Genomic DNA, 27,333 nt, shown 5'->3' on the forward strand with positions numbered 1-27,333 from the left:
TCTGATCGGATCTATAGCTGCCGGCCTACGCCACAGCCACGCAGGATCTCAGCGACATCTGGGACCTACATCCCAGCTCACGGCAACCCTGGATCCTTAACCCACTGAGAAGGGCCAGGGATCGAACCCACGACCTCATGGTTCCAAGTCGGATTCGTTAACCACTGAGCCATGACGGGAACTCCTAAGTCTTCCAATTTGTAAACACAGAATGTTTTTTCATCCATTTGCCTCTAATTTCTTTGAGCAACATTTTGTAGTTTTCAGGGTCCAAGTCTTTTACTTCCCTGATTGAAATTTCTTCCTGGGTATCTTACTCTTTTTAATGCTATTGAAAATGGAATTGTTACTTTTCTTTGCACATTGTTTATCACTAGTGTGTAGCAGTACAAATGACCCTTGAACAACATGGGAGTTGACCTGTGTGTAAGTTATAGTCAGCTCAGCTCTCTGTCTGTTGTTCCTCTGCAGTCATGGATTTAACCAACCCTGGACTGTGTAGTACTGTAGTACTTACTTACTGTCGAAAAATATCTGCACGTTCGTGGGCCTGAGCAGTTCAAACGGGGTTGTTCAACTGTACAACTGATTTTTGTGTGTTGACTTTATCTTTTGCTGAAATCAGTGATTAGTTCTAACAGGAACTTTTTAAAGGATTTTTTAGATATAAGATCATAACTTCTGCAAACCTAGTTGACATTATTATTCCTGTCCAATTTAGATGCCTTTTGTATCTTTTTCTTGCTCAGTGGCTCTATCTAGGACTTCCACCACTTTGTTGAGTAGAAGTGATGAAAATGGGCATCCTTGTCTTTTTCCTTTAAAAAAAAAAAAAAAAAAAGCTTCCAGTCATTCATCATTGAGTAAAATATTCACTGTAGGTCTTTTATACATATTTTTTTCAAAAATTATATTCAGGTAATTTCCTTCTATTCCTAGTTTGTCAAGTGTTCTTATCTTGGAAGGGTGTTGTATTTTTTCATATTTTCTGCATCTATTGAGGTGATCGTGTAGTTTTTTTTCCCCTTTCATTTGTTTGAAGTGGTAAGTTAATTGATTTTTTTTTTTGAAGGCCAAACCATTCTTGCCTTCCAGAAATAATTTCTGCTTGATGATGGTGTATAATCCTTTTAACATGTTGCCAAAAGCAGTTTGTTAGCATTTTGTTAAGGGTGTTTGCATCGGTGTTTATAAGGAATATTGATTTATAGTTTTCTTGTGTCTTTGTCTGACTTTGGTATCAGAGTCCTGCTGGCCTCAGAGAATGAGTTAGAAAGTGTTCCTTTCTCTGCAGTTTTTTTTTGGGGGGGGAGAAATTTGAGAAAGAGTGCTATGAATTCTTTAAATGTTGGGTAGAATTCACCAGTGAATCCATCCGGTTTTGGGGCTTTGTAATTTTCCACTTAAAACATTTACAGTTTAGTAATCACATGAACATTTTCTCTGAGACTGTATGAATTTAAAGAGGTTTGTCATCATCCTTCAAGACAATAAATGATACATTGAATTCTAAAGTGTTACATTTCCAAGGAGTGATGGATGAGGTGCTTTCCTGAGAGCGGCTATTGGTTGGTTAATTAGATATGGGAAAGGCCCTTTTTAGGGTAATGGATTCAGAAGGCCACAAACAAGGGGAAAGCCTCAGTGGCCATATCATATTTGGCTTATAATTCTGCTTTGTTTCAGCTCTACCAGTTGGAAAGTATATGTGTGAATTATAATAATAAATGGAATATAGTTTAAGCCCTTGTCTGTCATTGTACACTCTGTAAAGATCCAGTTTTGTAATTTTAGAGTGTTAGAATGTTCTGTGCAGAGATTTCCTTTGTCAGAAGATTTTTAAAAAAAATTTTTTTATTTTCTCACTGTACAGCAAGGGGGTCAGGTTATCCTTACATGTATACATTACAATTACATTTTCCCCCCAGCCTTTCTTCTGTTGCAACATGAGTATCTAGACAAAGTTCTCAATGCTATTCAGCAGGATCTCCTTGTAAATCTATTCTAAGTTGTGTCTGATAAGCCCAAGCTCCCGATCCCTCCCACTCCCTCCCCCTCCCATCAGGCAGCCACAAGTCTTTTGTCAGAAGATTTTTGATTGCTGATTCAATCTCCTTACTGGTTATAAATCAGCTCAGATGGTCTGTTTCTTCATGATTTAATGTCAGTATGTTTTGTATTTCTAGGAATTTATTCATTTTATCTAGGTTATCCAGTTTATTGGCATATAATTACCCACAGTACTGTCTTACAATCCTTTTGTTTCTGTAGAATTGGTAGTAATGTGCTTATTTTCATTTCTGACTTTAGTAATTTGAGTCTCTTTCTTAGTACATCTAGCTAAAGGTTTGTCATTCTTCTGTTCTTTTTTTTTCAGATTTATTTTTCTTTCTTAATCAAAGTATAGTTAATTTACAACGTTGTGTTAATTTCTGCTGTACAGCAAAGTCGTTCAGTTAGAAGGTTTGTTATTTTTATCTTTTAAAATAAGCAACTTTTGGTTCGGCTTCATTGATTCTTTTTTTTTTTTGCCCTGTTGTTTTTCAGTTATTTGATTGATTTCTGCTCTAATCTTTATAATTTCTTAACTTCTGCTAGCTTTTGATATCGCTTATTACCCATCCCCTCCTGTTTTGTAGTTCCCTAAGTTGTAAAGTTAGGTTGTTGATTTGAGATCTTATTTTTTGTTTTTTAACTAGAGTATAGTTGATTTACAATGTTGTAATTTCTGCTGTACAGCAAGGTGACCCAGTAATGCATGAAGATACATTGCCTTTCTTAGAGTATCTTCCATCATGGTCTATCCCAAGAGACTAGATAAAATTCCCTGTGCCATACAGTAGGACCTTATTGCTTATCCGTTCAAAATGTAATAGTTCGTATCTATTAGCCCCAAACTTCCAGTCCATCCCACCCCCTCCCCTGTCCCCGTTGGCAATGACAAATCTATTCTTTGCCTGTGAGTCTGTTTCTGTTTTGTAGAAAGGTACATTTGTGCCATATTTTAGATTTCACATATAAGTGATATCATATGATATTTGTCTTTCTCTTTCTGACTTACTTCACTTAGTGTAAGAATCTCTAGTTGCATTCATGTTGCTGCAAATGGCATTATTTCATTCTTTTTTACGGCTGAGTAGTATTCCAATGTGTATATATACCACATCATCTCTTAATTCATCTGTTGATGGACATTTAGGTTGTTGAGATCTTGTTTTTTAGTGTAAGCATCTATAGCTGTAACTTTCCTGCACTGCTATCACTGGGTCTCATGAGATGGTATGTTGTTTCTTCATTTCCAAATACATAAAATTTCCAGTTTTATTTTTGTTACTGATTTCTAACTTCATCCCATTGTGGTTAGAGAAAATACTTTATGTGATACCTATCTTTTAAGATTTCGTGACACTTAATTTCTCTCCTAGCATATGGCCTATGCTGGAAAATGTTACGTACTTTAGAAAATACGTATTTTGCTGTTGTTGGGGAAAAATGTTGTATATGTGTCCGTTAGATTGACTTAATCTCTTGTGTTGTTTAAGTTCTCTAGTTCTTTAATTCTGTCTGGTTGTTCTAGTCATTGTGACAGCAATATTGAAGTGGGGTATTTTGCTATTTATTTTCTATGTGCCTTATAGTTTTTTTGTTCTCTATTTCCTACATTACTGTCTTCATTTTTGTTTTTTGTTTTGTTGATTTTTTTTGTGGTGAAATGTTTATTTATTAGTTATCTTTTTAGGGCCACACCTGTGGCATATGGAGGTTCCAAGGCTAGGGGTCTACTTGGAGCTGTAGCCGCTGGCCTATGCCACAGTCACAGCAACTTGGGATCTGAGCTGGGTCTGCAACCTGCACCACAGCTCACGGAAATGCCCGATCCTTAACCCATTGAGCAAGGCTAGGGATTGAACCCACATCCTCATGGATGCTAGTCAGGTTCATTAACTGCTGAGCCACTCCGGGAACTCCTTGATGGTGAAATGTTTTTTTTTCTTTGTCTTTTTGCCTTTTCTAGGGCCACTCCCACGGCATATGGAAGTTCCCAGGCTGGGGTGGGATCAGAGCTACAGCCGCCGGCCTATGCCAGAGCCACAGCAACGCCAGATCTGAGCCGTGTCTGTGACCTACACCACAGCTCATGGCAACGCCGGATCCCCAACCCACTGAGCAAGGCCAGGGACCGAACCACAACTTCATGGTTCCTAGTCGGATTCGCTAACCACTGAGCCATGAAGGGAACTCCTGTTTTTGTTTTTGTCTTTTTGCCATTTCTTGGGCTGCTCCCTCGGCATAAGGAGGTTCCCAGGCTAGGGGTCCAACAGGAGCTGTAGCCACCGGCCTACACCAGAGGCCACAGCAACTCGGGATCCGAGCCGCATCTGCGACCTACACCACAGCTCATGGCAACGCTGGATCCTTAACCCATTGAGCAAGGGCAGGGATCGAACCCGCAACCTCATGGTTCCTAGTCAGATTCGTTAACTACTGCACCATGACAGCAACTCCGGTGGTGAAATGTTTAAGTTATTTCCTTTGGTATTTATTCTGTAGCTCCGTTGTTTGTAGTTACCGTAGGGATTACATTTAACATCCTAAGGCTATAATATTGATTAGTTTATACCATCTTAACTTCAATGGCCTGCAAAAGCTCTTCTCCTTTATAGTTTCTTACCCAGTCCTTTCAGTTGCTGATGTCACAGCATTACATCTTTATACATTCTATGCTCAAAAGCGTAAACTAATAATTCTTTTAAGTGCAATTGATCTCTTAAATTAGGTAGAAAGCAGAATGTATGGTTATAAACTGAAGTTACAAAATACTGACTTATAGATTAATACTTTTAGAATGTATTAGTCTCTTAAATCATATAAAACAAAAGTAAAATTACAATCTGTTGTTAAAATAATGCTACCTTTTAATTATTGCCCATGTACTTAAGCTTTATTGAGATCTTTGTATCTTCATACATTTTCTTTCCCTCCCTTCCTTTTTTGCCTTTTAGGGCTGCACTTGCAGCATATTGAGGTTCCCAGGCTAGGGGTGTAATCAGAGCTATAGCCCCCGGCCTGCACCACAGCCACAGCCACGGCAGATCCAAGCTGCGTCGGCAACCTTCACCCCAGCTCATGGCAACGCTGGATCCTTAACCCACTGAGCAGGGCCAGGGATTGAACCCACGTCCCCATGGATACTAGTCAGGTTTGTTAACTACTGAGCCACGATGGGAACTCCTCTTCATACGTTTTCAGTTTACTGTCTAGTGTACTTTCAGCCCACACTGCAGAAGTACCTTGAGCATTTCTTGCAGGGCAGGTCTAGTTCTAACAAACTCCCTCAGCTTTTGTTTCTCTGGTGATGTTTTAATTTCCCCCTCATTTTTCAAGGGCAGTTTTTGCGGATATAGGATTCTTTCTTGACAATTTTTTTTCTTTTATTACTTTAATATATTAGTCTGCTGCCTTTTGGCCTCCAAAGAGGATGATGGGAAATCTGCTGATAATCATATTGAGGAGCCCTTATATGTGATGTCACTTCTTGCTTTCAAGATTCTCTTAAACTGCTTTTTTTTTTTTAATTTCCCCAATACAATTTTTTTCTACTGTACAGCATGGTGACGCATTTACACATACATGTACACGTTCTATTTTCGCACATTATCCTGCTCCATCATAAGTGACTAGACATAATTCCCAGTGCTACACAGCGGGATCTCATTGCTAATCCCTTCCAAAGTCAATAGTTTGTATCTATTAACCCCAAGCTCCCCAACCACCTGCCTCCCTCTTCCCCGGGTAGCCACAAGTCTATTCTGCAAGTCCATGATTTTCTTTTCTGTGGAAAGGTTCATTTGTGTCTTATACTAGATTCCGGATATAAGTGATATTATATGGTATTTGTCTTTCTCTTTCTGACTTAACTTCACTCAGGATGAGAGTCTCTAGTTCCATCCATGTTGCTGCAAATGGCATTATTTCATTCTTTTTTATGGCCAAGTAGTATTCCATTGTGTATATATACCACATCTTCCTAATCCAATCATCTGTTGATGGACATCTGGGTTGTTTCCATGTCTTGGCTGTTGTGAATAGAGCTGCAATGAATAAGTGGGTGCATGTGTCTTTTTTTAAGGAAAGTTTTGTCCAGATAGATGCCCAAGAGTGGAACTGCTGGGTCATATGGTAGTTCTATGTATAGATTTCTAAGGTATCTCCATACTGTTCTCTGTAGTGGCTGTACCAGTTTACATTCCCACCAGCAGTGCAGGAGGGTTCCCTTTTCTCCACACCCCCTCCAGCACTTGTTATTTGTGGATTTATTAATGATGGCCATTCTGACTGGTGTGAGGTGGTATCTCATGGTAGTTTTGATTTGCATTTCTTTAATAATTAGTGATGTTGAGCATTTTTTCATGTGTTTGTTGGCCATCTGTACATCTTTGGGAAAATGTCTCTTCAGGTCTTTGGCCCATTTTTCCATTGGGTTGTTGGCTTTTTTGGCTTTTTTGTTGTTGAGTTGTGTACTTTGCTTGTATATTCTAGAGATTAAGCCCTTGTCAGTTGCGTCATTTGAAACTATTTTCTCCCATTCTGTAAGTTGTCTTTTTGTTTTCTTGAACTATTATATTTAGAATGAATAAACAATAAGGTCCTACTGTATAGTACGGGGAACTATATCTAATCTTCTGGGAAAAACCATAGCGGAAAAGGGTATTAAAAAAAAGAATGTATATATGTATAACTGAGTTACTTTCAGCATAGCATAAATTAACACAATGTTGGAAAACAATTACACCTTGTCTCTCTTTTTGTTTTCTTTTTATGGCCTCCCCTGCAGAATATGAAAGTTTCCAGGCTAGGGGTTGAATCGAAGCTGCAGCTGTTGGCCTACTCTCACAGCCACAGCAATGCAGGATTTGAGCTGTGTCTGTGACCTACACCACAGCTCGTGGCAATGCCGGATCCTTAACCCACTGAGCGAGGCCAGGGATCGAACCCGCAACCTCATGAATACTAGCCAGGTTCTTGACCTGCTGAGCTACAATGGGAACTCCATGTTAGTCCCTGTCTTTTGAAAGTTTAGCTATAATGTGTCAGTGTTGGGTCTCATTTAATTCATTTTCCTTGGAGTTAGTTGAGCTTCTCGTTTATGTTCATGACTTTCATCAAACGTGGAAAGTTTTCAGTCATTATTTCTTCAGATGTTCTTTCTGCCCCTTGACATTTTCTCCCGGGATTCCCCACGGTGTGTATGTTGGTCCCCTTGATGGTGTCCTACAGGTCTCTTATGTTCTGTTCACGTTTCTTCAGTCTTTTCTTTTTGTTCCTCAGACTCAATAATTTCCATTGTCCTGTCTTCAAGTTTGCTGATTCTTCTACTGCTTCAGATCTACTTTTGAATTCCACTGGTCACTTATTCATCGCTAGTCAGTTGTATACTTTTTGGCTCCAGAACTTTTTTGGTTTCTTTTTTAGGTTTTATATGTATTGCTATTTCCATTTTGTTCCTACAATGTTTTCTGGACTTTGTCTATGTGTTCTTTCTGTTCTTTGGGATCTTTTTTTTTTTTCTTTAGCAATTCAATTATTATTATTTTTTATTTATTTTTTTTATTTTCCCACTGTACAGCAAGGGGGTCAGGTTATCCTTACATGTATACATTACAATTACATTTTTTCCCCCACCCTTTCTTCTGTTGCAACACTAGTATCTAGACAAAGTTCTCAATGCTATTCAGCAGGATCTCCTTGTAAATCTATTCTAAGTTGTGTCTGATAAGCCCAAGCTCCCGATCCCTCCCACTCCCTCTCCCTCCCATCAGGCAGCCACAAGTCTCTTCTCCAAGTCCATGATTTTCTTTTCTGAGGAGATGTTCATTTGTGCTGGATATTAGATTCCAGTTATAAGTGATATCATATGGTATTTGTCTTTGTCTTTCCGGCTCATTTCACTCAGTATGAGATTCTCTAGCTCCATCCATGTTGCTGCAAATGGCATTATGTCATTCTTTTTTATGGCTGAGTAGTATTCCATTGTGTATATATACCACATCTTCCGAATCCAATCCTCTGTCGATGGACATTTGGGTTGTTTCCATGTCCTGGCTATTGTGAATAGTGCTGCAATGAACATGCGGGTGCACGTGTCTCTTTTAACTAGAGTTTTGTCCGGATAGATGCCCAAGAGTGGGATTGTGGGATCATATGGAAGTTCTATGTACAGATTTCTAAGGTATCTCCAAACTGCTCTGCATAGTGACTGTATCAGTTTACATTCCCACCAACAGTGCAGGAGGGTTCCCTTTTCTCCACACCCCCTCCAGCATTTGTTATTTGTGGACTTATTAATGGTGGTCATTCTGACGGGTGTGAGGTGGTATCTCATGGTGGTTTTGATTTGCATTTCTCTTATAACCAGCGATGTTGAGCACTTTTTCATGTGTTTGCTGGCCATCTGTATATCTTCTTTGGAGAAATGTCTATTCAGGTCTTTTGCCCATTTTTCCATTGATTGATTGGCTTTTTTGCTGTTGGGTTGTATAAGTTGTTTATATATTCTAGAGATGAAGCCCTTGTCGGTTGCATCATTTGAAACTATTTTCTCCCATTCTGTAAGTTGTCTTTTTGTTTTCTTTTGGGTTTCCTTTGCTGTGCAAAAGCTTTTCAGTTTGATGAGGTCCCATGGGTTTATTTTTGCTCTAATTTCTATTGCTTTGGGAGACTGACCTGAGAAAATATTCATGATGTTGCTGTCAGAGAGTGTTTTGCCTATGTTTTCTCCTAGGAGTTTGATGGTGTCCTGTCGTATATTTAAGTCTTTCAGCCATTTTGAGTGTATTTTTGTGCATGGTGTGAGGGTGTGTTCTAGTTTCATTGCTTTGCATGCAGCTGTCCAGGTTTCCCAGCAGTGCTTGCTGAATCGACTTTCTTTTTCCCATTTGATGTTCTTGCCTCCCTTGTCAAAGATGAATTGACCATAGGTGTCAGGGTTTATTTCCGGGTTCTCTATTCTGTTCCATTGGTCGGTCTGTCTGTTTTGATACCAGTACCACACTGTTTTGATGACTGTGGCTTTGTAGTAGTTCTTGAAGTCTGGGAGAGTTATGCCTCCTGCTTGGTTTTTGTTTCTCAGGATTGCTTTGGCGATTCTGGGTCTTTTGTGGTTCCATATAAATGTTTGGACTGTTTGTTCTAGTTCTGTGAAAAATGTCATGGGTAATTTGATAGGGATTGCATTGAATCTATCGATTGCTTTGGGTAGGATGGCCATTTTTACAATATTGATTTTTCCAGTCCAGGAGCATGGGATATCTTTCCATTTCTTTACATCTTCTTTGATTTCTTTGATTAAAGTTTTATAGTTCTCGGCATATAGGTCCTTTACCTCCTTGGTCAGGTGTATTCCGAGGTATTTGATTTTGTGAGGTGCAATTTTAAAAGGTAACGTATTTTTGTATTCCTTTTCTAATATTTCATTGCTGGTATACAGAAATGCCACTGGCTTCTGAATGTTAATCTTGTATCCTGCTACTTTGCTGAATTTATTAATCAGTTCAAGTAGTTTTGGGGTTGAGTCCTTAGGGTTTTCTATGTATAGTATCATGTCATCTGCATACAGTGACAGTTTGATCTCTTCTCTTCCTATATGGATGCCTTTTATTTCTTTTGTTTGTCTAATTGCCGTGGCTAGGACTTCCAAAACTATGTTGAAGAGCAGTGGTGAGAGTGGGCATCCCTGTCTTGTTCCAGATTTGAGTGAGAAGGCTTTCAGTTTTTCCCCATTGAGTATTATATTTGCTGTGGGTTTATCATAAATGGCTTTGAGTATATTCAGGAATGTTCCCTCTATGCCCACTTTGGCGAGGGTCTTGATCATGAATGGATGTTGGACTTTGTCAAATGCTTTTTCTGCGTCTATTGAGATGATCATATGATTTTTGACTTTTGTTGTTGTTGTTGCTGTGGTGTATGATGCTGATTGATTTGCGTATGTTGAACCATCCTTGTGAACCTGGGATGAACCCAACCTGGTCATGGTGTATAATTTTTTTGATATGTTGTTGGATTCGGGTGGCTAAGATTTTGTTGAGAATTTTTGCATCTATCTTCATCAATGATATTGGGCGATAGTTTTCTTTTTTGGTGGTATCTGTCTGGTTTTGGAATGAGGGTGATGGTGGCATCATAGAATGTCTTTGGGAGTATTCCTTCTTCTTCAACCTTTTGAAAGAATTTAAGGAGGATGGGCACCAATTCCTCTTTATATGTTTGATAGAATTCACCTGTGAAGCCATCTGGTCCTGGGCTTTTATTTGTAGGGAGTGATTTTATGACCTCTTCAATTTCATTTCTAGTGATCGGTCTGTTCAGTTGGTCTGTTTCTACTTGATTCAGTTTTGGCAGGCTGTAAGATTCTAGAAAATTGTCCATTTCTTCCAGATTGTCAAACTTGTTGCCGTATAGTTGTTCATAGTATTCTCTTATGGTTTTTTGTATTTCTGCTGTATCCGTTGTGATTTCTCCTTTTTCATTTATAATTTTGGTTATTTGGGTTCTTTCTCTCCTCTTTTTAGTGAGTCTGGCCAGGGGTTTGTCAATTTAGTTTACCTTTTCAAAGAACCAGCTCTTGGTTTTATTAATTTTCTCTATTGTTTTTTGAGTCTCTATTTTATTGATTTCTTCTTTGATCTTTATAATTTCCTTCCTTCTGCTGACTTTAGGACTTTTTTGTTCTTCTTTTTGTAATTCATTTAGGTGGAGGGTTAAGTTGTCAATTTGGGATCTTTCTTCTTTTTTGAGAAAGGCCTGTATTGCTATAAATTTCCCTCTGAGCACTGCTTTCGCAGCATCCCATAGAGTTTGAGCGGTTGTGTCTTCATTATCATTTGTTTCAAGGTAGTTTTTAATTTCCTTCTTGATTTCCTCATTGACCCATTGGTTTTTTAGTAGCATGTTGTTTAGTCTCCATGCAGTAGGTTTTTTCTTTCCTTTTCCCACGGTTGATTTCTAATTTCATGGCATTGTGGTCAGAGAAGATACTTGAGATAATTTCTATGCTCCTAAATTTATTGAGATTAGCTTTGTGTCCCAATATGTGGTCGATTCTTGGGATCTTAAAGGCAGTGTTTTAAAGTCTTAACTGGTAGATTTACCATCAGATCTTTTTTTTTTTTTGTCTTTTTTGTTGTTGTTGTTGTTGTTGTTGTTGCTGCTGCTGCTGCTGCTATTTCTTGGGCCGCTCCCGCGGCATATGGAGGTTCCCAGGCTAGGGGTTGAATCGGAGCTGTAGCCACCGGCCTACGCCAGAGCCACAGCAACTCGGGATCCGAGCCGCGTCTGCGAGCTACACCACAGCTCACGGCAACGCCGGATCGTTAACCCACTGAGCAAGGGCAGGGACCAAACCCGCAACCTCATGGTTCCTAGTCGGATTCGTTAACCACTGCGCCACAACGGGAACTCCCATCAGATCTTTTTCAGGGACAGTTGCTGTACATTTATTTTTTTCCTTTGAATTGGGCATACTTTCCTGGTTTGTTTGTTTTTAGGACTGCACCTGAGACATATGGAGGTTCCCTGGCTAGGGGTTGAATCAGAGCTGTAGCCGCTGGCCTACGCCACAGCCACAGCCACACAGGATCCAAACCACATCTGTGACCTTCAGCACAGCTCATGGCAATGCCAGATCCTTAACCCACTGAGCAAGGCCAGGGATCAAACCCGTGTCCTCATGGATACTAGTCGGGTTCCTTAAGCACTGAGCCACAATGGGAACTCCCTTTCCTGTTTTATTTTGTATGCCTTGTAGTTTTCTTTTTTTGGTTGAACACTGGACATTTGAATCTAATAATATAAGTCTGGAAATTGGATTATTCTCCTTCTCTTGGATTTACTGTCTTTTGCTATTGTTTTTCTTTACTAGTTTTGGTTTTTTGATTGTTGTAGGCTTTCTCTGTGCCAAGGATCAGCCTGAGGTGTAAACTTCAGGTCTTCTTGGGTATGTTACAAGTTTGTACCTTTCTCTCTGTATGCATGATCACTTTCTGATTTTTCCCCATAGATGCATTTGTTTCTAAATGTCTGGTTCCCAAAGGAGGAAAAAGAGAACAATGAAGTGGGGGAAGAAGGGCGCCAGCCCTTAAATTCTCCTTGCTTTAAGTCACTTCAGCCAGAGGGGGAGGGGCGTATGACAGTATGGAGAGGCGCAGCAACAAGGCCCACCCGTGTCTTTGTCCCTCTGAGATCGTAAGCATCAATCAGTGTTCAGAGGATACTGACATCAATCAGTGTTTGGATGACAGCGTTCAAAACTGGCTCCCACAAGCTGTTTGCAGTCTTTTTTAGGAACATGTGCACGGCTGCCTGCCGTGAGGATGGAGTTAGGGTATGGGTAGCTGCTACTGTGCTGAGAGCTGAATTGGGCTAAAATTAATCACAATTTACCATCCAAACCAAGCCTTGTTCTGGAAGTTACAAGCCTTCAATGGACTCCAGAGTTCCAAAATAGTTACATCGGACAGATTCTTCCAGTGCATTTGCTGCCTGGGTGGGGAGAAGGATTCCTGATTCTTCCTACTCCACCATCTGCTCAGAATCCTATCTTGTATTATGATGGTTTTTGTTGTTGTTTTGTCTTTTTTAGGGCTGCATCAGAGGCACATGGTAGCTGCCAGGCTGGGGGTCGAATTGGAGCTGTAGCTGCCGGTCTACACCACAGCCACAGCAGCATGGGGTCTGAGTCGTGTCTGTGACCTACACCACGGTTCATGGCAATGCCGGATCCTTAACCCGGTGAGCAGGGCCAGGGATCACACCTGCATCCTCATGGATGTTAGTCAGGTTCATTTCCTTTGAGGCATGACAGGAAATCCTGTATTATGATGTTTTGATTTTCATTTCCTTAATCACTAATAAGATTGGGCATCTTTTCATGTATTTGTTGGCCATTCTGGTTTCCTCTTCTGTGAAGTACCCATTCAAATTTCTTCACTTCTCTATTGGGTCCTTTGTCCTTTCCTTGTTGATTAGTAGGAATTCTTTATATACTTTGGATGCTAGTCTTTGTCATTTACACATGTTGCAGATAACTTCTCCCACTCCTTTTTTTTTGGGCTGCACCCATGGCATGTGGACGTTCAAAGACCAGGGATTGAACCTGCACCACAGCAGTGAGCCCGGCAACAACAGTGACAATGCCAGATCCTTAACCCACTGAGCCACCAGGGAACTCCACCTTCTCTCACACTTTATTGTTTTTTTCAAACTTTTTTCTTGTGAAACATCATACACTTAAAAGTACTAAATAGAAGATTTGAGCTTAATGATTTATGACAAAGCAAAACACCATGGAATTACCACCCAGATCAAGAAATAGGACATCGGCCCCCAGAAGGCCTGCTGTGCCCTGTTGCTCTCACGATGGTATTCCTCCTCCTCCTCCAGAGGCAACCACGGTCCTGAATCTCTTCAGTTTTCTTTACGGTCTTCCCACCTATGCATACGTGCCCATAGTGTAATTTTGCCTGCTTTTTGAGTTTTATCTAAATGATACCATTTAGCGCCTTCTCTCTCGTGTCTGTCTTTTTTGGCTCCTTGTTACGTTTTTGAGATCCACTGAGGTTATTGCATGTAGCTGTTGCTTCCTTTTCACTGCTTTGCGACATTCTCTTCTACGGACATATCATGATTAATGAATTGATTCTACTGTTGGTGGACATTGGGGTTATTTTCATTTTTCAGGTATTATGAGTAGTGATTCTGTGCATGTTTGACCATGTCTCTTGTACTGATGTGCACATTTCTATGGAATTTATTTCTCAAGAGTAGGATTGCTAGGTCAAAGGGCATGTGTTTTTAATTTTAGCAAATAACATCTTTGGCTTTAAAAAAATTATTTAAGTAACTTTATCAATAGCTGTTTTTAATTGCAGTATGTCAACGCTGATCAACATTTTCCTTTAAGATTTATTTTCCCGTTTGTGTCTAATTTAGAAATCACGAGAAAACTTAATGTCATAAAGATACTCCTCTATTTTCCTTGAAAGTTTTTCTTTGTACATTTAAGACATTAGCCATGTAGAATTTACTTTTGGATACTGTTTTGGGTAGGGAATTTTATTTTCTTTCTGTAGACACAGCCAATTGACTTAATGCTATTCATTTAAATTATGTTTTCTGGTGTTCCATCGTGGCACAGCGGAAACGAATCCGACTAGGAACCATGAGGTTGTGGGTTCGATCCCTGGCCTTGCTCAGTGGGTTAAGGAGCCAGCATTGCCATGAGCTGTGGTGTAGGTCGAAGATGCAGCTCAGATCTGGCATTGATACAGCTGTGGCGTAGGCCAGCAGCTGTAGCTCTGATAAAACCCCTAGCCTGGGAACCTCCATATGCCATGTGTGTGGCCCTAAAAAGACAAAAGACAAAAAAATAATGTTTTTAAAATTTTTAATTGCTGGTATATAAGAGCATTATTTTATTTTTTGCTTTTTAAAACTATTTCAACATAACTAAGTACACGCTTATTGGTTAAAAAAAGCAATTTAAGCTTAATTTGTATATAGTTTGGACTGAAAACTTGGTGCATAGTTTAACATTGGGAAAAGGATTTGTTAGATGGTTTATTCTTCATCTATTACAAAAGTGTAAAAGATACTCCATCAGATGCAAGCAGTAAGAACCTTGAGAAATTTACCTTTGCTTTGCCTCAGGAAAATCATAGGCATTGTACTGGAAACATTTATAAAATTGTTATAACAAAACACTGTTGTGTGGTTTCAGTGCCAGTTTACAAAGTTCACTAACTGATGGATGTGTATGGAGGGGGAAAGCCTATGTACACATGCGAAACCATAAGAGCCATCTGATGAGTTAATATTTCATGCAGCTGATAAATCTGTACAACCAAGATTCAGATAATTTCTTGAGTCCCAATTAACACTATCAGCTCAATTTATCTCCTGAGGTCAGTAAGGAAACTTGACACACTCAAAAAAAAAAAAAAAAAAAAAGAAACTTGGCACACTCGATCTAAGTTTTTCTGCTTTATGCAAAAAAGGAGGAACATAATTTCCTATCATCTAGACTGATATTATACTATAGGCAAGGCATTAGCTCCATAGTCAGCATTCACGAGGGACGTGTGACAAGGTGGACTTGGGTTAAGATGTGTATCTGCACTCGTATGCAAAACATTCCCTGTGAGTTCCCGTCGTTGCTCAGCGGTAATGAAACTGACCAGTATCCATGAGGATGAGGGTTCCACCTTTGGCCCGGCTCAGGGGGTTAAGGATCTGGTGTTGCCGTGAGCTGTGTCATAGATGCGGGTTGGATCTGGCGTGGCTGTGGTGTAGGCCAGCAGCTGTAGCTCCGATTAGACCCCTAGCCTGGGAACCTCCACGTGTTGTGGTGCAGCCCTAGAAAAGACAGAAAGACCAAACAAACAAACAACAACAACAACAAAAAAGTGACTGCCTATGAATTGCAACTCAAAAAAAAAAAAAAAAAAAAGAAAAGAAAAAAAGCCTTAAATAGCCCTAAAAGGAAGAAGCAGTTTTGAAAAAAAGAGGGAAAAAAATGTATCTTTAAAATGTCTTGAAAACCAGGGTGAGGAGTTCCCGTCTTGGTGAAGTGGAAACAAATCCGACCAGGAACCATGAGGTTGCAGGTTCGATCTCTGACCTCGCTCTGTGGTTAAGGATCCGGCGTTGCCATGAGCTATGGTGTAGGTCACAAAGGTGGCTCTGATCTGGCATTGCTGTGGCCTCTGGTGTAGGCCGGCAGCAACAGCTCCGATTGGACCCCTAGCCTGGGAACCTCCACCTGCTGAGGGTGCAGCCCTAAAAAGACAAAAGACAAAAGAAAAGAAAAAAAAAACAAAACCAGGGTGAATATAAATTCAAAAGATAGTTAGAGATCTATTTTCATAAGACTACCTAGGATTAGGTTTATAATACACTCTAGTATTTCAAATTTATTGCTAGTGACTAAACATCAATTTACAAATAACATGTTCATTTTTTTTTTGTTCCTTTATCACAAGATAAAATTCTAGCTTCAACTCTATCCAATCAGGGGGAAACTTAGAAAATAAGATTTAAACAGTTTCATGCAGATATCAGTTTTCAAAAGGAAGAACTACCAACTGGATCAGAAATGCATATTACTGATATAAACTTTTCAATTTTTTTTTTTTTTTTTTTGCTTTTTAAGCCTGCACCTGCAGCATATGAAAATTCCCAGGCTAGGGGTCAAATCAGAGCTTCAACTGCCAGTCTTAGTCACAGTCGGAGCAACTCGGGTTCCAAGCCAAGTCTGCAACCTATATCACATCTCACAGCAACACCGGATCCTTAACCCACTGAATAAGGCCAGGGATCGAACCTGCATCCTAATTGATACTAGTCAGGTTCGTTACTGCTGAGGCACAACAGGAACTCCTATTTCAGTTTTCTTAATATTTTTTCCATTTAACATTCCAGTCTTAAAACTAGATTAGAAATTAGTTGAATCTCCCATGAGGCAATATTTTTCTTTCTTTTTCTTTTTTTTTGTCTTTTTGCCATTTCTTGGGCCGCTCCCGTGGCATGTGGAAGTTCCCAGGCTAGGAGTCAAATTGGAGCTGTAGCTGCCAGCCTACACCAGAGCCACAGCAACTTGGGATCTGAGCCGAGTCTGCAACCTACATCATAGCTCACGGCAATGCCGGATCGTTAACCTGCTGAGCAAGGGCAGGGATTGAACCTGCAACCTCATGGTTCCTAGTCAGATTCGTTAACCACTGCGCCACGATGGGAACTCCTTTTTTTTCTTTTGCAATATGAAAAAATCCACCTAAACCTCTTCCCCCAACCTGATTCTCAATCTCCAAATAGTGCTTAAGATGAGTCTTTTTGGGAGTTCTACTATGGCTCAGGGGTTACCAACCCAATATCCATGAGAATGCAGGTTCAATCCCTGGCCTTGCTCAGTGGGTTAAGGATCCAGCATTGCCGTGAGCTGTGGTGTAGGTCGCAGACATGGCTAGGATCCTGCACAGCAGTGGCTGTGGTGTAGGCTTGGCAGTTATAGCTTCGATTCACCCTCTACCCTGGGGACTTCTACATGTTGTGGGTACAGCCTTAAAAAGAAAAAAAAGATAGGTCTTTTTATATAAAATATAAAAGGTAACTTTCATAAAATATACCTATGAACATTAAAACCAGTTGTTAGAGACATTTAACTAGCTTAAGTTTTAAAACATATGTATTTACAGCTTGATCTTGTTAGCAATGATTGATAGAGCTTAGAAATCAGTATCATTTACTAATTCCCATTTGTGCATCCCAAACATTTACCATTATCATGTAACCTACTTCTTGTCTCTTGATAAAACCTTCTGCTTGAAATCTTTGGTCTCCCAGTCAATTCCAAGTCTTTTATCTTTCAACTGAAATTTAGCTTGATTAAAATCCTAACCCTTTCTTAACATCTCTTAACTCAGAATTCACTCAGACTTTTTAAAATTTTGTAATGATGATGATTATTTTTTCCATTATAGCTGGTTTACAGTGTTCTGTCAATTTTCTACTGTACAGCAAGGTGACCCAGTCACACAAAAACGTATTCTTTTTTCTCACATTATCATGTTGCATCATAAGTGACTAGAAGATACAGCTTCCAGTTCAGATACTGATCCTAAACAGCAGGATCTCATTGCTTATCCATTCACTCTCAGATTTTTGACAGGTTTTCCACTTACACTTCACCAGTGCTTTCCTCATCTTTCATGTGTACTTGGCAAAATCTGAAACCTGCCTCAAAGGGATCATCAGATAAAAGAAAATAAATCAAAAAGTGGCCATTTTGGAAGAGAACCCGGGATGGTCAGAATTAAGATTCCTTGTTAGGATCAGGTTTCACTCCACTGCGGTGAATAACGACTGCTAACAAAAGTGCCAGGAATCTTGTTTTTTATACCCTTGGGTGACTGGCTAGAGAAGCTGCAAAAAGTTGAGGAGGACAGACCCTTTTTCAGAGTCCCCCATAGTCCAAATGGAGGAACAGGTGCATTTGCGGTTTTGTCTGTAGAAAGAGGCTGTCATAGGGCTGGCCAGGACACTCACCAGTTTGAGAAGATTGCTGAGGAAGTGTGGATTTTTAATCTGGAATATACATTTTTGTTGTTGGTGTTGTCTTTTTTAGGGCCACACTTGGGGCATATGGAGGTTCCCAGGCCAGGGGTCAAATCGCCACAGTCACAGCAACACGGGATCCAAGCCGAGTGTGTGACCCACACCACAGCTCACGGCAACGCTGTGAGGGGCCAGGGACCAAACCTGCGTCCTCATGGATGCTAGTTAACCACTGAGCCATGACAGGAACTCCTGGAACATACATAGGTTTTACCAACTTTTTTCATTGTGTTCATAGGAAGTCGTAGCTGGTCTCCACCACTCAGCCTACGTTGCTTATCCTGAATTAATTGTGAGATTCTGAAGCCATAGGTAGCTGTCATACAAGTGAGATTCCGTATAATTTGAAGGAATCATCACATCTCCTTGTTCCAGGTTTGTAGTTTCCACATATTACTCAAGAGTTCTTTTTTTGGTTGAGGAGTCGTATGGACTACTCAAGGTTTTTTTTCAGATACCGGATTTCATGCTGTCATTTAGGAAGTGGCTCTACCAGAACAGGCAGGGGAAAAAAAAAAGCGCCTAGTGGTTGATTGATTACAAAATAAAAACAGAGCTGTGAATTTACTACATCCATTTAAAATAAGTAACATACGAAATATGAATTCTGGCATAGAGAGCAAATGTGAAAATCAAATTCAGTGTGATCTTGGAGTGTCAGCCGTGTGTGATGGCTTGAAGTGAGATTTTAGTTCTCTGTTTGGGAATTGAACCTGGGCTGCCTGAGTGAAAATGAGGAATCCTAACTGCTAGACCACCAGGTGCTAGTGTCTAGAAGTAGAGTCCTGGCTCTTGACTTTGAAAAAAAGAATTTTTCAAAGAGACCAAGGTTGTAAAACAGGCATAGAGCTTATTGGAAGGACAGCATGTGTGGGTGTCCTCGCCAACGAGGAACACACTAAAAGTGTGGTTTAAATCTTTTATTTTATTTTATTTTATTTTTTTGGATTCAAGTTTATAATTATTTTCTGCTGTGCAGCATGGGGACCAAGTTACACATACATGTATACATAATTTTTCCTCCCATTGTTGTGTTGCGATGTAAGTATCTAGACATAGTTCTCAGTGCTACACAGCAGGTCTCATTGTAAATCCATTCCAAGAGCCATAGTTTTCATCCGTTAACCCCAAGCTCCCGATCCCTCCCACTCCCTCCCTCTGCCCCGGGTAGCCACAAGTCTATTCTGCAAGTCCATGATTTTCTTTTCTGTGGAAAGGTTCATTTGTGCTGTATATTAGATTGCAGTTATAAGTGATATCATATGGTATGTCTTTCTCTTTCTGACTTCACTCAGGATGAGAGTCTCTAGTTCCATTCATGTTGCTGCAAATAGCATTATGTCATTCTTTTTTATGGCTGAGTAGTATTCCATTGTGTATATATACCACATCTTCCGAATCCAATCATCTGTTGATGGACATCTGGGTTATTTCCATGTCTTGGCTGTTGTGAATAGAGCTGCAATGAACAAATGGGTGCATGTATCTTTCTTAAGGACAGTTTTGTCCAGATAGATGCCCAAGAGTGGGATTGCTGGGTCATATGGTAGTTCTATGTATAGATTTCTAAGGTACTTCTAAACTGTTCTCCATAGTGGCTGTACCAGCTTACATTCCCACCAACAGTGCAGGCTGGTTCCCTTTTCTCCACACCCCCTCTAGCACTTGTTATTTTTGAATTATTAATGATGGCCATTCTGACTGGTGTGAGGTGGTATCTCATGGTAGTTTTGATTTGCATTTCTCTAATAATCAGGGATGTTGAGCATTTTTTCATGTGTTTGTTGGCCATCCGTATATCTTCCTTGGAGAACAGTCTCCTCAGGTCTTTGGCCCATTTTTCCATTGGGTGGTTGGCTTTTTTGCTGTTGATAAATCTTTTATCCGGGGCCAGTTTTTCCAGGTCTTTGCTTCTGCTGGCCAGTCATCTTGCTTCATTCCCAGATCTGATCTGACTTTAAGGCCCTCCCCGATATGTGTGTGCATCATTTAGCAAAGTGGATTCCAGTGTGGCGGGTCTCTGGGGTGTTGATAGGACATATTGTGGGTTAGTACCTCCCCTTTTTGACCTCCCCCCCCCGGAACTTTTCCGTGCATGTACAGTCAGGGAGGTCTCCTTGACCTTGAAAATAAAAGATGGGGTCATTTTACCTCTTTACTCCAGCAGAGCTTAGCTCCTCTCTGCTTCTGCCATTAACTTTCTCTCTGAAATGTCAGGGGAGGCAAGCTCCAATTTGCTCAGCCAGACAAACTCCAGGTGTTTAGTCCAGGGGCCCATCTACTTCCTACTTCATATGGATTGAATTTATAAGTTTTGTCGCTCAAACTTGCACAGGCTAATATTCCGCAAAACACAATTGCAGCAGAGACAACATAATCCTCTTTTCATTCCTCCAAAGAGCCCAAAATAAACATTGGTATAAAGCGTTACAGTTCAACACAAATGTTATTTCTAGAAAAAGCTGCATAGGTTCAAACCACAGCAGGGTGCAACATCTTAAGTCATTAAAGCAGCAGCAGCAGCAGCAGCAACAAAAACACACCAGAATCACTGTTTGTATGCATCCCCAAATAAGAAATACTGATCAAATTTCAGGAATTCAATGCCCGGACTGATAAACGGTGTCAATTGTTGGGAAAACTTTTTGATGGCATATTTAAGATCATCCAAAAACCGAAACAGAGTAACTGTGGTTCAGGCATCCAAATGGAGCTGGGCAGCCATTGTGGATATGGCTTCAGACGTGTTCCTGCATCACTGAGAACTTGAGTTTTCTGAACTGTATAAAACTTAAGGACACTATCAGCCATTTTCAGAACAGCATTTGCTAGCAGCTACTAGCTGCAACTTTAGTGCCAAAGCCCAGGCTCTTCGTCCCCCAACAAAAGCTGTGTAATTATCTTAATCCCCAATCAGTCCTTGCTTAACAAGAACTCGTACTGCTAAGCTCCAATCCTAGTTCTTGACAATCGGTGTGTGTAACCTTGTGAGGTTTTTTGTGTCTGTCTTTGCCCCTTATAAGCCTCCCCCATTTTGTAATCTGGTGGAACACAATTCTAGTGCTCTTTGAATCATGTCTCTTGGGCTGCAGTCCTAACGACGTCCTTTTGATTTCGATCGGATCTCTTTTTCTCAGAGTTTGGGGAACATTGACTTCAACTTAAATGTCTGTTACCATCTCACGTTTTTTGGAGTGGTAAATTTATGTAAAGTAGGTAAATTCTTCACATAATTTGCTATTAAGTATGCTGATTTTTAATAGAGCTAAACAAGGAGCTGAGAATAAGGTAAAATGAAAACCTGACAAGTTGTAGCTGCACAAGGCATAGAATGATACTACATCTGCTTGGCCTTCTTATCTCAATTAAACACATGAACTAATGTTGGAGGATTCTCATACAGAGAGACGGGACTCTGAGGCTATTTGCCAGGAATCAGTGTTTATTCATGCCGGCACTGGCTCAGTGGATTCATATCCAAAGGCTGAACCCCAACACGCAGCGGGGTGCTGTCTTATCTATTCTGTTATTTTTTTCTTTTACACTTTGGTCCCTTTGTCCCCCTTATAAGGTAACATATGTTCTGTAAGGTCTGGTTGGATGGTCTGTGTTACAAAGTTGCACATGGATACTGATTGTCTTGCTGCCACAGAGTTATGGACACACACACAGATGCTGGTTATGCCACGCTGCCTTCCCTTTGTTCTGGGAGGGCCCTACCACGCTAACAGATGAGGCATCTGCTGGTTTAGTATGCTAACTCTCTTGGATTTGCTAACATTTATACAACAATCAACAGGTATACATAAAATCCTAAGGAAAAGAGAATCGCTTAAAAATCAACATTAGGGAGTTCCCTCATGTCTCAGTGGGGTTAAGAATCTGGTGTTGTCACTGCCGTGGTGTGTCACTGTTGGTACAGCTGTGGTTCGGGTTCGATCCCTGGCCCAGGAACTTCCGAATGCTGTGGGCCCTGCCAAAAAAAATCAGTTTTTTAATTTTAAAAATAAAAATCACTATCAGAAACAAAGCAGTTTTCAAAATAAAAGGTTGTCTTTTGCTGTGAAGAAACATAAAATGGGATAGATTTTACAAAGAACTGAATGAAGCCTTGTCCACAGTTTAATTACTCTTCCCTGTAGCTGCTTTTCCAAGGAAGTGTACGATAACAAAGGGTGATGGAAATGTTTGCTGTGATCTTTTTCTTTTCTAAAAGAAGGAATACAGAAGATACCATCAAAATCTCCTTCAGCCCCTTAGACTGCCAAGACCTCTTTGCATTTTCCCTGCCAGTTTCTTGTGCCACCAGCTGAGTCCCATTCAGTCCAGCATCATCGCTACCCTCTGACGTGTTCTCACTTCGGTCACCCCATCATGAATGTGGATGCATGCATCTTCATCATTTCTTGAGACTCCTCTGTTGTCATGGTAACAGGAGGTGATGCCCGTGCAGGTTTGGACACTGCTCCATATTTTTCTGTTGGGAGAGAAGCAGTGGTGTAATTGGTTCTCCAACTTCTGAGTTTTTACCCGAGAGTTCGTCTGTTGTGTTTTGATCATTTCCTGTTTGACAGAGCATAGTGTCAGCCTGATGTTAACCATCTGGAATTTCAACCTCCGGCATATTCACTGGTTTTGTTCAGAGGATAAAAATACCATATGCACGGGCAGCAAAACCAGCTAGACTCTTATCTGCCCCTGCTGCTTCTACTTTCTGAAGGGGAGCCTATTTCCTTCCCTTTGGAGAGTAATTTTTGGGTTTTTGACTCCTTTTAAGTTTTCCTTTGGCAGCAGTGGTGTTGGTGGTAAGAGATCCTTTGCACCTGCACGTCCCCTTCGATTAACTCTGCATGTCAGCTTTTTCCTCTTGATTATCTTTTTGGGAAGGAGACTTTTGGGAATAGGCCCCATGTGGAGAAGAAGATCAATGGGAGAAGTTGGTTTCACCCTAGCAGGCCCCTCCCATCAGCAGTCTTGTTGCTTTTATTTTATTTTTTTTGTCCAAGTTGTATATTCCTTATTGTAGAAAAATTATATATAATAAAAATTAGCTATAGAGTTCTTTGCATGTTCACTTAGGAACATTAGCTAGTACACGATGCAGTTGTGTGCGTTTATCTCAAATGTCTAGAGGTATCTTCTCCCTCTAAGTCAATATATGAGGTCTGTACTGCTCTTACAGATATTTATGCTCAAATCTTTATTTTTTATTTTTATTTTTTTTGTCATTTCTTGGGCTGCTCCCATGGCATATGGAGGTTCCCAAGCTAGGGGTCTAACTGGAGCCGTAGCCACCAGCCTACACCAGAGCCACAGCAACGCGGGATCCGAGCCGCATCTGTGACCTACACCACAGCTCACGGCAACCCCAGATCGTCAACCCACTGAGCAAGGGCAGGGATCGAACCCGCAACCTCATGGTTCCTAGTCGGGTTCGTTAACCACTGCGCCACGACGGGAACTCCCCTTTATTTTTTAAAATAAACACAGAACACAGTTTTTCAACAGTAAAAATAAGGCTGATTTAGCTTTATATGACTTTAAAATTTTTTGGTGCATTAAAATTTTATTGAGACTTGTTTTAGGGCCTGTGTATGGTCTGACTTGAATCTTTTACTCAAGAAGAATGCATACTCTGCAGTTGTTGAATTTAGTATATTATATGTGACAATTAGGGGAAGTTGGTGGAGATGCCGTTCCAGCCTTTTACATACACACTGATTTTTGTGTTTCCTTATTCTATCAATTACTGAGAGATAGTTGTCAAAGTCCCCAACTACCATTGTGGTTTTGCCTGTATCTTCCTTTAGTCCTACTAATTTTATTTATTATTTTATTATTTTTTATTTTATTTTATTTTTAAAATATATTTTATTTTATTTATTTTATTTGTTTATTTTTATTTCTCTTATTTCTTTTATCATCTTTTTGTCTTTTCTAAGGCCGTACCCGTGGCATATGGAGGTTCCCAGGCTAGGGGTCTAATCGGAGCCGCAGCCACCGGCCTACGCCAGAGCCACAGCAACACCAGATCCAAGCCGTGTCTGTGACCTACACTGTAGCTTGTGGCAATGCTCGATCCCTAACCCACTCATCAAGGCCAGGGATCAAACCTGCATCCTCATAAAGACAATGTTGGGTCTGAGCCAACTCCCAATTTTTGTTTTATGTGTTTTGAAACTCTGTTTTTTTTTAAATTTAATTTTTATTTTATATTGTGTTATAGCTGATTTACAATGTTGTGTTAGTTTCAGATGTATAGAAAAGTGATTCGGTTATATACATATAATCTCCATTCTTTTTTGGATTTTTTTTTCCCATATAGGTTATTGCAGGATATTGAGTAGAATTCCCTGTGCTATACAGTAGGTCCTTGTTGGTTACCTATTTTATGTAGAGTAGTGTGAATATGTTAATCTCAAACTCATAATTTATCTCCCTGCACCTTTCGCTTTGGTTACCATAAGTTTTTTTTTTTTTTTGCCTTTTCTAGGGCCACTCCTGCGGCATATGGAGGTTCCCAAGCTAGGGGTCTCATCGGAGCTGTAGCTGCTGGCCTACACCAGAACCACAGCCACGCAGGATCCGAGCCGTGTCTGCAACCTACACCCCAGCTCATGGCAACGCCGGATCCCCAACCCACTGAGCAAGGCCAGGGATCGAATCACAACCTCATGATTCCTAGTCAGATTCGTTAACCACTGAGCCACGATGGGAACTCCTGTGACTCTATTTTGTAAAGACATTCATGTGTATCTTTTTTTTTTTTAGATTCCACATATAAGTGATATTATATGATGTTTATCTTTCTCTGATTGACTTCATTTAGTATGAAAATCTCTAGGTCCATCCATGTTACTGCAGATGGTATTATTTCATTCTTTTTTTTTTTTATAGCTGAGTAATATTCTATCGTATATATGTACCACATCTTCTTGATCTGTTGCTCTCTTGCTTCCGTGTCTTGACTGTTGTAACTAGTACTGTGATGAATATTGGGGTGCACGTATCTTTTCAAATTATGGCTTTCTCTGAATCTATGCCCAGGATCTGGATTGTGATATCATTGCTGATAGTTCTATTTTTATTTTATTTATTTTTTTGTCTTTTTAGGGCCACACCTGGGGCATATGGAAGTTCCCAGGCTAGGGGTGGAATCAGAGCTACAGCTGCTGACCTACGTCACAGCCACAGCGACTCGGGATCCAAGCAATGTCTGTGACCTATACCACAGCTCACAGCAATGCTGTATCCTTAACCCACTGAGCAAGCCCAGGGATTGAACCCACATCCTCATAGATACTAGGCAGGTTCTTTACTGCTGAGCCACAAAGGGAACTCCCTCTATTTTTAGGTTTTTGTTTTGTTGTTGTTGTTGTTGTTGTTTTGTTGTTGTTGTTGTTTTTTGTCTTTTTAGGGCTGCACCTGCGCCATATGGAGGCTCCCAGGCTAGGGGTCCAATCGGAGCTGTAGCCACCAGCCTACACCACAGCCACAGCAACACTGGATCTGAGCCACGTCTCTGACCTGCACCACATCTCACGGCAATGCTGGATCCTTAATCCACTGAGTGAGGCCAGGGATCCAGCCCGCAACCTCATGATTCCTAGTTGGATTTGTTTCTGCTGCGCCGAGACAGGAACTCCTATTTTTAGTTTTTTAAGAAACTTCCATAGTGTTTTCCATAGTGATTGTGCCAATTTACATCCTGACCAACAGGGTAGGAGGGGTCCCTTTTCTACACACTCACTGTAGCATTTATTGTTTGTAGACTTTTTTTTTTTTTTTTGGCTGCACCCATGACATGTGGAAGTTCCTGGGCCACGGATTGAACCTGCGCCACAGCAGTGATCCAAGCCACTGCAATAACAACACTGGATCCTTAACCTGCTGTGCCACAGGAGAACTTCTGTTTATAGACTAATGATGGCCATTCTGACCCATGTGAGGCGATGCATCATTGTAGTTTTGATGTGCATTTCTCTAATAATTAGCAATGTGTTTTTTGATCTTCTGCATGTCTTCTTTGGAAATGTGTCTATTTACATCTCAATTTTTTATTGGATTGCTTGTTTTTTGATATTGAGCTATATGAACTGTTTGGTTATCTTGGAAATTAATTCCTTGTCAGTTGCTTTGTTCGCAAATATTTTCTCCTTTTCTGTGGGTTATCTTTTCATTTTGTTTAGGTTCCTTTGCTGTGCAAAAGCTTGTAAGTTTAATTAGGCTCTGTTTATTTATTTTTGTTTTTATTTTCATTACTCTAGGAGATGGGTCCAAAAAAATATTGCTGTGATTTATGTCAAAGAGTGTTCTGCCTAAAGTTTTCCTCCAAGTGTTTTATAGTATCTGCTCTTAAATTTAGGTCTTTAAAATCCATTTTGAGATTATTTTTGTGTATGGTGTTAGAGAATGTTCTAATTTCGTTCTTTTATGTGAAGCTGTCCAGTTTTCCCAGCACCTGTTATAGAAGAGACTGTCTTTTCTCCATTGTATATTCTTAGCTCCTTTGTTGTAGATTAATTGACCTTAGGTGTGTGGGGATTTTTTGGGAGGGGGCTTTCTATCCTCTTCCATTGAATTATATTTCTGTTTTTGTGCCAGTACCATAGTGTTTTGGTTACTATAGCTTTGTAGTATAGTCTGAAACCAGGGAGCTTGATTCTTCTAGCTCCATTTTTCTTTCTTAGGATTGCTTTGGCTGTTTGGGGGTCTTTCGTGTTTCCATACAAATGTAAAAATTTTTTGTTCTAGTTCTGTGAAAAATTATCTTGTTAATTTGACAGGGATTGCATTGAATCTGTAGATTGCCTTGGGCAATATAGTCATTTTGACAATATTGATTCTTCCAGCCCAAGAACATGGTGTATCTTTCCATCTGTTTGTATCGTCTTAGATTTCTTTCATCAGCATCTTACAGTTTTCAGAGTACAGGTCTTTTGCCTCCTTAGGTAGGTTTATTCCTAGGTTTTTATTTTTTTTGATGAAGTGGTAAATGGAGTTACTTCCTTAATTTCTTTTTCTGATCTTTCATTGTTAGTGTCTAGAAATGCAATAGATTTCTGTGTGTTAATTTTGTATCCTGCAGCCTTACAAAATTCATTGATGAGCTCTAATAGTTTTATTTTTATTATTTATTTAAAATTCCCAGGCCAGGGATCGAAC

At 40.1% G+C, this 27,333-nt stretch overlaps 1 protein-coding gene across 6 annotated transcripts in view; it reads left to right on the top strand.

Moving 5' to 3' along the window:
* The window catches only part of STYXL1 (serine/threonine/tyrosine interacting like 1), a 76,576-nt gene that overhangs the window by 11,452 nt on the left and 37,791 nt on the right, over positions 1-27,333 (top strand). The window lies entirely within an intron of this gene.

Source organism: Phacochoerus africanus, chromosome 5, assembly GCF_016906955.1.
Source record: "Phacochoerus africanus isolate WHEZ1 chromosome 5, ROS_Pafr_v1, whole genome shotgun sequence".
NCBI lineage: Eukaryota > Metazoa > Chordata > Mammalia > Artiodactyla > Suidae > Phacochoerus > Phacochoerus africanus.